Here is a 12079-nt window from a genome sequence, read left to right on the forward strand (position 1 = left end):
TTTCTTGCGCTGCCAGTTAAATTAACATGTCATAAACAACTGCATATTTGGTACGAAGTAAATTAGTAATATCGTATGTAACGGAAATTTCATGCGACATTTCGTCTTTGATTAAATTTGACAGATACTTTGATTTTAAAATATTTAAAGTTCCCAAAATTGCTTTACCGCTTGTAATTTTTTCTATGTTATCAGTATTGTCCATTAGATGCTAATGGACATTTGTTTACGTCACCGGTCACTCCATTTCCGTCCTATATCTAAAGGGTGTCTGGAAGAAACCGTTTCATTAGCTTAAAGTTCACTTTTTTAATTTTTTTTTGTATCATATAACATATTTGAATTGAATTTTATATTTTGTCAAATTACAATATTAATATATTTAAATTTTTTACAATGGTCACACTTATGTGAAAGTATGAAATTATTGTCAATTTGTATTTGGCATTTCTAACAGATTGCCATAAGTTCATTTTTTGAGGTTATTCACTTTCATCATTACACAGCCGCTTTCAATGAAAATAGCGTTTCAAAATTCGAAGCTAATTAAACGTTGACGGAAATATTATTAACGCTTACTGCCGCTAAAAAGTAGCTCACAACATTCTTATTTAAACCTTATTGTTTCATTAGACGCGCCGATTTTATTGACCTAATATGATAGATTTATTTTTAGTACGTAGGTATTTACTTCGTTGCCAACTTGGCAGAGTATTTTTATAATTTCCTACTGGGAACATTTTATTAAGCAGTCGAAATTTTCATAAACTTTGAGGTCAACAGACTGACTGTGTGCATTTTAAAAGAGTTGTTCATTTTTACTTAAAAAAATAAAATTATAACCGTCATATAAACAGTCAAATTATTTTATGTTAATTTCTATTCCGCTTTTATAAAAGGTTTAGTAAAGGGCGTTTAATGAATAGAACTTTGATAGTGCGGTAAGAAAAAAAATCACACCAACACCCATTTATTTTTTATTTATATACGTAATCGGAAGTAGTACCTAACTGCTTTTTTTATTTGGTTTGTACTCCTTTGTAAGTAGGGTTGCCAAAATGCACGTCGATTGATTGATCAATGATACTCAACTTTACTAACTTTACTTGGTCTGGGGTACCACCCATTCATCACAAATTCTACTATAAAGCAGCTATATTAAGGATTGTTGTGTTCCGGTTTGGGTGAGCTAGTGTAATTCACAAGGAACATAAATAAGTCCCCAATGTTGGTCGCGGATTGGCTATATAAGGAATGATTAAAATTTCTTGCCGCCACATGGCCGACTTGCAGGTCCAGGTGTATAAAAAAAATCACATGAATATTGTCCGTTCCAAATATAAATTCCAAAAAAGCTATTTTAATAGAATATTTAGTCAAAATAAAAATCAAATGATTTCAAAAGTTGGCAACCCTACTTCACTGAATACGCGATTGTATTATTAACGTTTTAGGCAAATAATGGCGAAGATACTTAGTCATCACCTTGACAAATAAAAGTTCGGACGTAAGTTACCTGAGTACATCGAACCCTCATTGACTCGTCACGATTGAATCGTATTCGTAAGAATAGTTTCAAAGAACGACCGAGAACATTCTTAGTACAGTGAACAAGAAAATGTACCGTAGACAAAAAAAAATAAGTAAAAAAAAATATATCTATTGTATAAGCAAATTGTTGGATCGATACAAAATGTTGTGATTATTATAAAAAATACAATCAATGAGAAACATATTTCTTAAAATTGGACGTCCAATTGCTATTATTCTTTATTTACTATTTAAATAGGCTCTATAAGAACTTTTGAATCGTCTTGTTAAATAATTGAATTCAATATAACAAATACAAACTCTACACCATATTTGTCATGTATATAGTCTCTTTTTGACTAGTAATACTTATTTATCAACGTTTTTTCAACATAAGATTTAAAATTCTTGATAGGCAAAATTAAAATAGACAGATTTGTCATAGTATCCACATATGGAATAAAGACATACATTAAATAAAAGAAACGAGAGGTTTACGTCTAACGAAGTGGGCGATTAAAATCTAGTATATAATCTGTCCTTATTTATAAACTTGATATGTATAGACGGTAAACTTATTTTTCTTGGCACGTTGTAAAGGTCAAGTTGCAAGTACATAATTATACTATATATGTAAACTGGTTTCAATTTATTAAATTCTAGTGTATTGACAAGAAACGATTTAGTATATTTATCGTATGGATCTAATGACTTATGTCCTTTAGTATTATATAAAATAAACTATGCAATCTTACAAACTACACACACTTGCCTCGTGAAGCACGTTACAATTCGTGAGATTAGCGAGTTAAGACATACAATGTCTTTTAACTAAATTCAATTTGTCATTGTTAAAAATACTTTGATTATTATTGCCATCTTCGTCCTTCAGAAGGGAGAGAATAATAAATCGAGAATAGATTTTAAATATGGTTTGATGATGAAAGGACTATTTAAAAAATGAAGTTGCATTATTGAAAAGCCCAAATTCCTTAAACATTTTAATTTGATCTTCATTATAAAATCTCAAGATTCTTTAAAATAACTGAATAGTAATCAAACATATTAGCAAAGGTCTTTATATTGCAGCTGAGTATGCTCAGAGTTGAGACACGTGAATTTCAACATAAGGTAATAATGTTCAAAATCGGGCAAACACCTATAATATTTGTGTTATAATGAGCTCCACACCTTCTCAAAGTGAGACAACTGAACCCAGCAGTGGGCCGTATACCGGCTGTTACTTTTTATATTACGATACCATGACATTCACCGTGGGAACAACTGTAGACTTTTGCCACGGGTCACGTGACAACAAAAAGAAACCCTGACGGACTCGTTAATCAAGAAACCTATTGACTTGCTTACTTTTAATTCTTCCAAATCTCCTTATTCTTAAAACTATTTTAAAAAAATGCAAAAGATAATAAAATATGATTTAATTATAAATTATATAATAATAACATTCAATGTTGTTTTAATTATATGATACACTGGCTATTTGATATTCGAAATGTAAGCTTTACATTAAAATCAATCAACGATTTCTACGTTCACAATTCATTCTTTAACGATTGCCAGTGTATTAATCGATTAACTAATCATTACATAGTATTTAAAAGCAAAGTTGCTTACTGCTGTCTGTCCCTATGTATACTTAGATCTTTTAAATTACGCAACGGATTTTGTTGCGTTGTTTTAGAGTGATTCGAGAGTTTTTTTTGTATATAATCCATGGACAAGTATAGTAGAGAAACGCTGTCAATTTTAGAAGTATCTAATGTGATGACGTAATAAAATTTTGTAGTATATTTAGTATTAGCATTGTAACCCTGCAAAGTCGAAGTGGATAGCTAGTAAAATAATACAAAGACTAAATTATAAACTGCAAAGAACTTAATATGCAATTAAAATATTAAGAAAACTTCGTCGTAGCATTTATGGCATAAAATACATATGTTCATGTATTACACGTGTACAAGCCTTAATTATTCTGGGAATCTTTATAAGTTACTTTGTAAGTAACGGAATCAGACATCCCACTTCACGCCCACATTCAAATTCTGATAAAAAAATATTTAGCAAAGAGATCTTATTCCATCCGTTGTTAACCTTTTCCTTTCATAATAATTTTATATTCTGTGATATTATCTTAACATATGATACGTAGAATAAATCAGTTTCGTAACGAAAAAGGTTCGAAAGGTATTTTGTATACTTCAATATTTCTTGTAAATATTCTTTTTCCATATATATATGCCCAAAATATTTTTGGCACCGATTTTTATATTATCGTACACCTTGTTTATGAAAGAGCTTAAATTATGCAGGTCTGTCATATTATTTTGTAGTTTTCTGAGTTGAATGTTTTTTTTACAGAAGAGAGAAAACGACGCATAAGTACAGATAATACATGTTAAATTTAAACGTCCAGTAAATAATGCGACGTAGTTGTATTTGCAATAGACATTATAAAAAATATTATTCATAACCTATATAACTCTGTATTTCACTTTACGCTCTTCATTTAAAATTGATTATAGCTCCTATTGATATATTGATGCTACTTTAATAACATGCTATGATTTCATTTGACTTGATTAGATTTGTCACAACTTTACTCCTCATTTCCAGCAATTAGGCTAAGTGTGAACTTCACTGTTTCGATTTACTTTGTTTCAATGCGTACACTTATGTATCTTATGATCTTAGCGGAAATGTTACCAGTCTTGCCTCGCATTTATATTCTCCTGAATATATCCAAACTTATAATACAATAGCGAATAAATATATTCCCACGCACTATGCTATTATTTCACTCTATAAGGTCACAAAGACCAGATAGCATTGGAACCTTTGAAAAACTATAAATATATCTATTTATACAATATCATAATATAATAGAGCTGAGATGGCCCAGTAGTTAGAGCACGTGCGTCTTAACCGATGATTGCGGGTTCAAACCCAGGCAAGCACCACTATATATATGTGCTTAATTGGTGTTTATAATTCATCTCGTGCTCGACGGTGAAGGAAAACATCCTGCATATTTCTAATTTCATCGAAATTCTGCCGCATGTGCATTCCACCAACCCGCATTGGAACAGCGTGGTGGAATATGTTCCATACCCTCTCCTTAATGGAAGAGGAGGCCTTATCCCAGCAGTGGGAAATTTACAGACTGTTACTTTATACAGTATCTATATGTTTAGTCTGGTTTCCTATCACATGTCACGTGCTTTACCGCAAAATTCATATTTTCTATTTCGGTGTTTCAGTTTATGGTAAAAGAGCCATATATTATATATCTATACAATGATATACCTAACACCTTAAATTCCATAGTTGATGAAATATTGACTGTATAAAAAAATCATAAAAATCCTGTATATTTGAAGATATTATGCCAAAGGAAATTAAAAAGCTAGTTCCGAAAGCTATGTCGGATTACATATTAAAATTGCGAAAACACTTATTTTTATTTAAATATAATTAAAGGCAATAATTTATAGACAGCAGCTTCAGTGGATATTATTAAGACGAGGAACCCCAACTGATCTAGCCATCTAGAATATTACAAATAATTTATAATATTTAATACTAAAACTGACCCAACCTGAAGGCAGTTGACAGACGATAAGATCACGCCCACATAACGTTATGAAACTTCTATTATAAGCATTACGGCACTGCCATAATACAACTTCATAAATCTTTTGCGTGTATATATATTAGTGGCATTGTGATAATTGATCATATAACGCGGAGTTTCTTTTATTGATGATTTTTAATTAATACTAACTAAGGAAAGTGCTCATGGGCGGTACTTTCCGAGATAAATTATATAACGATATAATTCTTTAACTAAATCGTCGTTTTAGCTCTCTTTGGTTAATATTTTATAGCATAAATACGGAGATATGCTTTTTGTCCTATTCATATATGAACAAATATACAATGTACAAATTTTTGGATATTATGAGACACTGGGAAAGCAAAAATGTAGACTTAGTGATAATAGCAAATACAGTATAATAAATAAAGTTTTAGGTCCTGTTCTTTTCAAAACTGGATTTAGTAAGCATATTATTTAGTCAAAAATTACTTTACTTTTTGCAATTTTGATGCAATCCATTTATATGCGAGGCATTGCATCGTCATCTTCTACCCTTTTAGGGACTGTGATCTCCGAACAAACTTTGCTTCATGTTGCAACCTCGATCACGAATATCTAACGTCACACACGTCAAGAACGAAAACCTATGTACAGTAAAAAGCAGTTGCGGGCACATACTCCGCTATAGGTTCGCAATCGCGACCATGAACGATACACATCCATTTTCTTCTATTCATAAAGATGATCTCATATTTAAACATAATGATGTATAATTTACGATGAAATAACATTACAATAATGACAGCATAATAAAAAAAAAAACTATAAATATGCATCTAACACAGGAAACTAATCATATTTAATGTTATGATAAATCATTCGATCTGAAAACAATATGATACTCTTTGTGTTCTATTACAACTCTAATATAAAAGATACAAAAATAAATAAAGACTTGTTGTCCTTTATAACTTACGTACACGAAAAAGAGATAGCACTATTTTACTCTCGCCAAATTCAAAGAATTAGCACTTCTGCCTTTTCGACGACCCACTGGATCACCTAATGGTAAGCGATCACTACCGTCCATAAACATTGGCGCTGTATGGAATATTAACCATTTCTCACTTCACTACTGCGCCACAAAACCACCCACCACCACCTAGAAAGCAAAGGCCTGTAGTTGTTGTAATGACTCACTAATTATGTAAACCGGAACATAACAATATACCAATTATTAATATTTAGCGGAAAAATATGTGAAATGTTTGGTTACCAATAAAGTATCAACAACAGCCTTAAATAAAAATAACACAAACTGTTCTATTGATTTGATTCATCAAGCATATAATATTATACAACACAAATATATTTTAATTTATGTGTTTCCAATATAAAGACCTACGCTAACTCAAAATAAACAATTAATTGTTCTAATGCTTATTAACTTGTTTTCGTTTGAAAAGACGAAAATGTTGCCATGACAACCGTTATAATTACTCCCTATACTTCATCTCCGCGCTCTTAACTGAATACAGAAATTAACGAAACAATTATGAAACATTATATCAAATTCCCGAGATTTTTATGTTGCTTTTTTATTTAAAGGTATTTTTAGCAAATATTTTGAAGTCTGTATAAAAATAAAATGTGAATATCTACGTCGAATATTACTGGATAGTGATATATATTTTTTTTAATAAAATCTTGGATGGTAAACATTTTTTAAAGATAGTGTTTCGATTGCTATTTTTAAATATTGTAGATTAAGTCATAATACATTATACAATACATATAAAAATGACAATTTTTTGTCGTCTTAAATAATCAAGAAGTACTTTTAATACGGCGTATTTGTGAAGACAATATGGAACGGTTATACCAAGTTTAATCATCAAGTACATAAAATATTATGTCATCGAATAATAATGTATTTTTCTCTGACAAAAAATTAATATGGAAACGGCACAGATAAAGAAATAACTACAAATACAGACAAAATAATACTAATGAATATAATGCCAGCAACATTTCCCCTTCAAATCATGAGGCGCTTTTAGCTCAAAGGTAAAGAACTCATTTTATAACATCTTTAGTATTTGTGCTCTTCTAAGAAATTATAAATTAAAAAAAATTGAACACTTCATCTTCGCACCCAAAACAGCTTAAATACATTTATAAAAGCAATATCTTACTACATTATTATTTTACTCTTTCACTTAAATATTCCGACATATAAAGTGGGCGTTTTTAAGCGTTAATATAATATCCTTGAAATTATAAAAGGGTAACTGCATACCAAGTAAGCACTTGTCCACTCTCGTCGCATAGTTTACATTTACACCGTGTTATGTTTTTTGTAAAATGCATTAATATTATGAGGACAAGTTACAAGAAGTTATGTATTGAGATAAACCGTTCCACTAGTAATAGCATGTAAACGATTAAATTATGTTCAAATATAATCGGTCTCACTTAATATTATTTTTAAGACTGTTTTTCTGATTCTTTGTGAGGGCGTTGAATACTCATTTTAATTTTATAAACTTTTTTATTTTACAAGACGATGACTCCGGATTTTGCAGCCAAATAATGTTTATTATTTATTTGTAAATATTTCGCGCGCTATGAATGAATGTTTTATTTTAATTCAATTTTGTAGTCTATAAATAATTTTGCTTTGATTCTTGATTGTATTATCTTAAATGTAAATTATCGACGATCTATAAAACTTTACATATGACAAATAATGAAATACTACACTGAAATAATATTATATCGCCCAAAGTTTCTTTTTATTTTGAAAATCGACCAATTATGTTTTATATATGATTATTATAATAACGGTATGTGGATTCCAACCAATACATTATTAAAATCATAAATGAAATCTACAATAACTCTTTAACTGTTTCCGCATGACAGACAGACAATTTTAATTGCCTTTCACATTGTTTAAATAAATTATTAATATTATATTCATATCATTGAATATACAAATCATGTATTTTTTTGTAGTGTAAGTTATGTAAATGCAACACTAATCGGAACCGATTATACGGAAATAACATATGTATATTATATTGATAACATATAGTTTTCCGCAAATGAAAGGAAAGTATGTATCGATGCATAATAATTAAAATAATTTAAACTTTGTAATTCAGGACTATTACTGAGAGTTGCAGAGTCGGATTTGAAGGTCTGGAGGCCCCGGGGCTACAAAGCAGTGAGGGCCCTAGAAAAATATAAGCGTGAACACCCTAATAAGTATATTATTATGAATGAATTCGTTTTTTTTTATTTCAATCAGTAAGCTATGATTTGTTTCGTATTTGTATCGGTAACTTATAAAATAGTAACATTATTATATTTGACTATATCTCAGTATTTGTTAACTTGCTGAAAACTGTGGCCCCCTCTCATGTGGAGGCCCCAGGGCAGTTGCCCCGGTTGCCCTCCCCTAAATAAGGCTTTACTAATCTACGGGATTCGCACCGAGCTCCGAGGGGCTTCCTTATCAGATTGTACTTGGTGATACTTCCATCGCATATCAACTTATTAGTGTTGTGTTCCGGCTTGAAGAACCAGTGTACTACTATAGGGAGATAAAACAATTCAGTTGCCAAGGAAGATGCACCGGTGACGTAATCATAATATAAAACAAAGTCGCTTATCGCTGTGTGTCCCTATATATGCTTAGATCTTTAAAATTATGCAACGGATTTTGATGCGTTTTTTTTTTGTAATAGATAGTGATTCGACAGGAAGGTTTTTGTATATAATACATGGACAATTTAGTAGGGAAACACTGATAGTATTAGAAGTTTCTACTGTGATGTCACTTCATTGCACCCGTGCGAAGCCGGGGCGGAAAGCTTATAATTAATATATCTTACCGCGCCGTCTATGGGCGGTGTTGACTACTTATCTCGTAAATACATGCTTTATATAAAAAAGTCACAACACTAACAAGGGAGTTAACGTCGTCGCCGTATAGTTAAATATCTAATCACCAGTAAAATATGTAAGTGCTATTAAGAACTATAGAAACGACGAATTAAATTCCGATAAATAAATTATTCTTATCATTATAAATAATGTTATATTTGATGTTTCACACCGCGATAATAAGACATAATTGCTAGACCGCCCCTAATTACTTTTAACCAATCAATATGTCATTATTTCACGTATCTTAATTGCGACACGAATAGTTAAATGAACATTATTATATTCTCTTCAAATGTACATTCCTGTTTGTTATCTTAGTTGCGTTGAAAAATAACAAATGTTAATTTATAATATTTAGAAAGATTCTTTTTGTTTTTTTTTTTTAAATAATTTATCATCATTATAACCTATAAATATTGTTACATATGCATGTAAATACTAAGGCATAGTAAGAAATGGATTTGAATATGTTTTTCTAGGTTAATTTACATTGTGTAAATTATTATTGTTACTCGTTTCTATTGATATACTATAACAGATAATCCATGTTTATCATAAATTAAAATAATATCAATAAAATAATAACATTTGCGCATATTTAAATCTTGGTAATTTTATGTCAATTGGTATCTGACATCCGCGAGAAACCGATCGTACACTCGTACATAAAAAAACATACTTTATTCAAGCATACTTGAATTCATTCAAGTTCATAAACTAAACTCTTACAAGCAAACACCTTTAGATCGTCATTTTGTAAAGTAATTTTAATGTAAAGCTATTTAAGTAGCGTATACAGAACTAAAAGTAGCAAAAACTTTTTTGTAAGTCTATAAATTTATGAGTATACTACTCAGTATTGACCATTCTCCAACCGCGCAGTCCTTGTTTGGAAATTATTACGTAAATCTAAAGGAATTATTCGTATATGTCACGAAAATACACAAGCAGATAAATCTAATAATGCAAGCACGTTACAAGGCTTATCTCATGCATGTGCTTGGGTGTGGCTGCAGTTACTTACTTCCTCTTGTGTCCCAGCCGCCAGCGTTCTTAATTAGGATAATGTATACGCTTTGAATTTTTAAACACAAGTCATAATGTTGACTTGCCTCAATGCTAGGGATGTTCGCATATACCTATATCCATAACCAGTAAAAATCAAAGTATACTGTCTCTATAAGCCTCGTGTTCTTCTAAGTCGTCAATATCAAATAAACTTAAAAAACTGGTTTGGAATTTACATTTTACCATATCGTATATAGTTATAGTCATATTTTCAAATCCATTCCTTTATCGAGCCTTAAACTCTTTGCACCTTTTGAACCTAAACATCAAATCATTGCGAGGCAATATGTTATTCTCAATCGGTATAGCAGATTATCGCTCATAATGAGCACACGAAAATTGATCTTATTTTGACGAATATTTTCTTACCCCGACTGTACATATACCTAATGATTATACGTACATTAATTATGTACAATGTTTATTTGTTATTAATAATAAATAATATGCCATAAATATTAATGATTTATATGAAAAATCTGTGAAATCGTATATGAAGGTTATTTATGTATAACAGATTCAATATGATTTCATTGTATTAGGCTCAAATAAAATACTCTTATAAGGGCTCTTTCACAATTAATGCGTAAGGTTAGCAGCGTTACTAACGGTTATATAAATACCTACATATATGTACAAGGTTTAGTCATTTCTGCTGCACCTCAAAGTCTATGTACTAAACTATTAATAACATATTGAATGCCGTTAGAATCCTAGAATGTGTAGAGCATCCTTGGAGGTTATTGAATTAAAATAAACCTATTATTTAAATCAAGGGTATGTTATTATAAACCAGCGCGTCGAATTAAACACTGTTCATCGGTTGTCACTTCACGCGTGCACTGTATTATCTATACTAATATTATATACGAAATAAATTATTCTCAACAATAACATTCACAATGATTAATTCTAAACAATAATTAATTGATATAGCAACCCTGTTACGTCTTTCCGTTTACTAATTTCAAGGACATTGGAATAGAAATGGCAACCCTATGACCGGCGCCATGTTAAAATTACGGCGACGAGATTGTTTCTAGAATGCGCGGGCGATAAGTTGGCGCCACTGAATGTTGAATTCGTAATTCGAACTTCAGAGAAGTAAGACCGGACGCACCGCCGCCACACGATTTGTCGGCAAGTCGGCAACCCTTAAGGATACACAATGCTTCTCATTGAATAGACAATTATATGTTTTATTGAATAATTCCTCCTCCCATTTCTAGATAACTGGCTGTACTGGATAAGATGAATTTAAAAATCTTTAAAACTGCCGCTAAAAATTGCAACTTTTACATTATCTTATGATAAACTAAATTGCATACATATAATATATTCATATATTATAGTTCCATAACACGAACACAATCCTCTGGTCTGTCTTTTACAGATGTGTTCGATAACCTCACAAAATTATCTGGTAATTAACCATAGTACATATTTTTGTACAGTTACGTCAAAATATTAAGATTTATAGTTTTTACTTAATATTATAAGAATATAATCTTGGCTTATTTGGCTCGCAAGTCGCAGTAAAACACAAAGCTGAATCGAATTTCATACATTTTAAATTACTTTGTTAGGAACTAGTTTTAACTTACTAAGTATGAGTCAAATCTTACAACCAAATGTGTAACCAGTTTTAACCAACATATTGAGCTCTATTTTCGCACACACTTCTGGTGCTGGTAACAATACATTCAAGTCGAAATTAAAATATTATTTTTGGAACATAGATTTTATGAAACATACTTCTAAAAACCAGTGGTTAGAATGCGTGCATCGTAACCGATGATTGCGGCTTTTTTGTTATAATTCATCATGTCGTTTTCGGCGATGATGGAAAACATCGTGAGGAAACCTGAATGTGTCTAATTTCAAATAAATTTCGCCGCATGTGTGTTCCAC

The 12079-nt window shown here is 30.7% G+C and overlaps 1 protein-coding gene across 8 annotated transcripts in view; it reads left to right on the forward strand.

The window, feature by feature from the left end:
* LOC124544496 (SH3 and multiple ankyrin repeat domains protein 3) overlaps positions 1-12079 on the forward strand; it is a 210386-nt gene that overhangs the window by 83646 nt on the left and 114661 nt on the right. The window lies entirely within an intron of this gene.

This window comes from Vanessa cardui, chromosome 4 (genome assembly GCF_905220365.1).
Source record: "Vanessa cardui chromosome 4, ilVanCard2.1, whole genome shotgun sequence".
In the NCBI taxonomy this organism is placed as follows: Eukaryota; Metazoa; Arthropoda; class Insecta; order Lepidoptera; family Nymphalidae; genus Vanessa; species Vanessa cardui.